The following is a 5,395-nucleotide window of genomic DNA, read 5'->3' as shown; positions in this document are numbered from 1 at the left end:
CTTGTCTTCCTTCTCCTCACCAACGCATCTCCCCCCTCCTCCTTCCGCTCACTACCACCCTCACCATCCCCCTCACCACTAACCCCCTCACCACTATCCCCCTCACCACTAACCCCCTCACCACTATCCCCCCTCACCACTATCCCCCTACCCTATCCCACTCACCACTATCCCACTCACCACTATCCCCCTCACCTATCCCCCCTCACACCTATCCCCTTCCCACCCCCATCACCACCACACCTTCCTCTTACAGTCCCCTCCCCCTCACCGTCACCTCCCTACCACCCCACCCACCTAACCCACCCCCCACCCACCCACCCACCCCACCCCTCCATAATGGCCTCAAGCCTTAAAAAAATCCCTCTTCCCATTAGCTCCCAATTACAATAGGGCCAGGGAAGACTATGGATATATTTGGGACCTGTTGACATTTACCCGAAAATTGACGATAATAGAGAAGAAATACACACAAGACGACTGAGAAGAGGAAGAAGAAGTGAAATAAGAACAAGTAGGCGGAGAAGAAGAAGAGGTAAAGAAGAAGAAAGAAGAAGAAGAAGAAGAAGAAGAAGAGAAGAAGAAGAAGAGGTAAAAAGAAGAAGAAAGAAGAAGAAGAAAGAAGAAGGAGGTGAAATAAGAACAAGCAGAGGAGAAAGAAGAAGAAGGGGTAAGAAGAAGAAGAAAAAGAAGAAGGAGAGGTGAAATAAGAACAAGCAGAAGGAGAAGAAGAAGAGTAAAAGAAGACGAAAAGAAGAAGAAGAAGAGAAAGAAGAGAAGAAGGGACAGTTGAAATAAGAACAGCAGAAGGAGAAGAAGAAGAAGAAAGAAGTGAAATAAGAGACAGTAGGGAGAAGAAAGAAGAAGAGGAAAGAAGAAGAAGAAGAAAGAAGAAGAAGAAGAGGAGAAAAGAAGAAAGAGGTGAAATAAGAACAAAATGAGGAGAAGAAGAAGAAGAATAGAGGATGAGGAAACAAATAAGAAACATAAGACGATGAAATAAGAGAAGAGATAATCAGAAGAAGACGAACATGACGAAAATGACGGAAGAGGACGAATGAGGAGACGCAAAGTAGGAGAGAAAAATCGGCCAGAGGTGGAAATATGCGTCAGAAATTGGCGAGATAAGGGGAAATTGCAGAGGAAATGGGACATGAAAAGTGATAAAAGTGGAGATAGGAGGCAAAGCACGATGGGAGGGGGAGGCTTAATATAAACCAGAGGGAGGAAGGTAGAGCAGATGAAACAGGAGAGAGAGAGAGAGAGAGAGAGAGTTAAATAAATGAGTATATATCTATCTGTCTGTCTATTATGCATCACGCCATCTATGAATACGAGTGTAAAACAGTGAGTTGCCAGTTACTCTTATTTTAGTTCAATTAATGTATGGTCTTACTTATCAGCCCACGTCATTGGGTATAGATAGCAGTGTTTGGCTCCAGGACGGCAGTAGCACTCACGAGGTCACGAACAGAAGGACACGTTGGCCTGGGTCCTCTGGCTGTCGTGAGGAGCTAATCTGACATTATTATTATTATTATTATTATTATACGTTGCCCGTTGTATTTCCTTTAATGAAGTTGAGTTCTTATTATAATATATTAAAAGAAAAGGGAGAATAGAGTAAGAATCACATATAACTGTAAAAAGAAAAGAAATAGAGAGAAAGAGAAAACTAGGAACAGGAGAATATTAATAAAAGGGGTGGAAGGTGTAGCAGAGAAAAACCTTTACTACAGCTGCTATATTGTGCTATACTGTACACCCTGATGCTCTACTGTGCTATATTGTACATCCTCTCTCTCTCTCTCTCTTCACCTCTCTGGCTCTTCGCCTCACCCGCTAGCGATTTCCGCCCCAGCTGAGGTCGTTCCATTTGGTGTAACCCTCTCTCTCTCTCACTCACTTTCACTCATACCCTCTCCTCTCTCTCTCTCTCTCCCCTCTCTCTCTCTCTCTTAAATCGTAACCTCTTCCTCTCTGCCTTCCATTTCTCTTCTCTACTCCTCCTCGCTCCTCCTCCTTCCCCCTTCCACCTCCTCTCCTCTACCTCCCTTTTCCCTTCACCTTTTATCTCCTCCACTTCTCTCTTCTCCTCTCCTCCTCCCCCCCCCTCCCCTCTTCCTTCGTTTTACCCCCACCACCTCTCTTCATCCTCCTCCTCCACTTCTCTCTCCTCCTTTCCACGCTCTCTCCTCCTCTCTACCCCTTCTCCTCCTCCTCTTCCACTGATCCTATCCTCCCCTACCCTCTTCTTCTCTTCTTTCTCCACTTCTCTCTCTTCTTGTTCTCCTATCCTTCCCCTTCTCCTCCTCTCTTTCTCCTCTCCTCCCTCTTCCCCTCCTCCTCTCCCCCTCCCTCCCCTCCTCCTCCTTCATCACCGTTGATTGTGTATTGTTCTTTCGCCTCTCGTTTTCTCTTACTCGTTACCTACGTTTACCTCAGATTTTTGACCCGGGATTTTCTGACTTTCTTTCTCTCTCTCCCTCTCTTTCTTTCTTTCTTTTTCTTTCTTTCTTTCTTTCTTTCTTTCTTTGTATTTCTTTCTATCTCCTTGTTTTTCTTCCTGTTTCTTTCTCCTCTCTCCTTCCGTTTCTTTCTATCTCTCCCTTCGTTTCTCTCTCTCTCTCTCTCTCTCTCTCTCATCGTACAGCTGCATGTAACATACGTGAGGCAGAACTACTGTAATGCTTTGTACACAACCATTACTCGACACAAGAATTCCAATATTCATGTAAACTTATTAAACATATACTTTCACGCCTGTGTATGTACGTAGTTATTCATCTTCACACACACACACACACACACACACACACACACACACACACACACACACAGAACCACGTCACCATCAACCATACCAAGACCATGGTTATGCACATCAACCTCTCCTCCGACGTTGTCCCACCTTCCATTACTTTAGGTCCGACACTCCAGGTTGTAGATTCCACTAGCTCCTCGGCGTCACCATAGACAACAAACTAAATTAGAAACCACGTCAGTGAAGTTTTCAAATCCTCAGCTTCCGTCTCCACCTCCTCCGCCGACTTAGTCCCTCAGGTTCCTGCACCCGAGCTCTCAGTGTTTACTCAACATTCATACTTCCCAAGCTCGCCTATGCCTCCCCTAGTCCCTCCTAAATGCCACACAACGTAAACACCTAGAAAAAGTGCAAAAGAGGGCATGCAAAATTACCTCCCTTTCTACTCCACATATCGAAGCACTCAACACACTGACCCTCTCCAGGTCTTTCTGACCATCCACGACCTCATTTGCAAATTTGGTGACAAGCTTCTACCATCCTCGACACCGGCTCCTACTACCACCCGAGATCCCTCGTCCGAGAATTGCTGTTTGACACCACAGCATCCAGCCCATACGAGCACGAACTGATCGCTATAAGAGCACCAGTCCCAACCATTGTAAAATTATCAATAACGTAATCAACAGTGTATTCACTCCCAGTCAATCTTACTTTTTCACTGTCACTTTGTTGAAATGCCCTGTAGTTTGAGCTTCTCTCCACCTAGTATTATATATCATTTTGTATCACTTATGTTACTTGTATATTATTTGTAAATCAAGAAACCCATTCCCAATTATGTAACTATATTTTCAAACTTCCGGCTGCATGCTCTTTCAATAAACCGTTAATTATTATTATTATTATTATTATTATTATTATTATTACTACACGCGGTTTATTAACAAATACAGCAGCCATAAACAAATAATATAATGACAGGGGGAGAGGATCATTTGACAAGGAATTTCAGCACAGTTAATATACAACAGTGAGATTGAGAGGGAATGAACACACAAGTTATCTACGAGTTGTTGATGATCTTTACAATGGTTGGTATTGGACTGTGTTTATAGTGATCAGTACGTGGATGTATGAGCTGGATGCGTGGACGAGGAATCTCAGGTGGTATCAGGAGGCGGTGCCGAGGATGGTGATGATCAGAGAGTTCAGAAGGACAGTCAACCTCTTGATATGTGGTGTAGGAGGGAGAATAGTCTTGCACGTCCTCTAGAAGTCATCGTTGTGTACCAGTTAAAGACGACGACCAGGCAGGGGAAGCTTAGATGAGCTTAGGATGTATGAATGATGTGTAAACTCAAGAGCTCAGACGCGGGAGCTCCGAGGGACTTGAGGCGACGGAGGAGGTGGAGACGATAGCAGGAAGACTTGATGGTTGTACTGACGTGTGCGTTCCAGTTAAGTTTGTTATCTATAGTGACGCCGAGGAGCTTGGTGGAGTCCAACCTGGAGTGTGTTGGGGCCCAGTGTGATGGAGGGAGGTGGGACAAGGTCATAGGAGAGCCTGATGTGCATAACCATGGTCTTGGTGGTTGATGGTGACGTGGTTGGTAGTGGATCAATTTTGGAGACTGTTCAATATGTCCTGGAGGGCGGTGTGGTTGGGAGCAGAGTTGTTCACACTGATCCCAATGGTGGAATCGTCGACATATTTCCAGCGAGCAGGAGTAACTTTCTCAATTTGACGTCTTAGTAATGCCAGCTGTCAACTCTAAGATGTACATATTAACTTGTTATATAAATAGTGATGTGTGAATACTGGTCCTTAATTATATAACCTCCTCCTATTCATCCTCCTCCTCCTCCTCCTCCTTCTTGCCTCCCCTCTCCTCCTTCTCCTCCTCCTCCTCTCCCACTCCTCCTCCTCCTCCTCCTCATTAACCTCCTTATCCTCCTCCTCATCCATTTCTTCCTCCTCCACACCTCCTCACCTTCTCCTCTTCCTCCTTCTCCTCTTCCTCCTCCTCCTTCCTCTCCTCCTCCCTCCTTCTCTGTGACCCATCAGCTCAATATACGTAGATATCAGTCCACCTCTCCTTTGAGTCAGGTGATATACCCTGGCGAAGGATTGCCTGCGCCGCCGACAATAAGCTGCCGTAGATCAAGTCTGTGAACCAACGCTACCCATATGTCTTACACGCACCCATAGCCTCCTATGTCGCTCATATATACCCCCCTCCTCCTCCTTCTCTTCCTTCCCTTCCTTCTCTTCCTTCTCTCCTCCTCTTTCTTCCCCTCCTTTTCCGTCTCCTCTTTCTCCTCCTTCTCTCACCTCCCTCTTTCTCGTCCCCTTCCTCCTCTACCTCCACCCCCCATCTCTCTCTCTCTCTCTCCTCCTCCCTCTCCTAGATATTCTGTTGCACCTTCCTGTTGTTATTCCATCTTCAATATATTATAACTTCTGTCTATTACTGTTTATCTGTTTCTCCTTTATGTATGTGTTTATCCTGTCACTGTCTGCTATTGGTGTGTGTGTGTGTGTGTGTGTGTGTGTGTGTGTGTGTGTGTGTGTGTTTCCGTTTTCGTGCTTCTTCTCTCTCGTAGGTAGGTATTAGAGATAGAGAGAGA

The sequence above is a fragment of the Homarus americanus genome, unplaced genomic scaffold (assembly GCF_018991925.1).
Source record: "Homarus americanus isolate GMGI-L3 unplaced genomic scaffold, GMGI_Hamer_2.0 scaffold20465, whole genome shotgun sequence".
NCBI classification, from domain to species: domain Eukaryota; kingdom Metazoa; phylum Arthropoda; class Malacostraca; order Decapoda; family Nephropidae; genus Homarus; species Homarus americanus.
Note: the sequence above shows the minus strand (reverse complement) of the source record.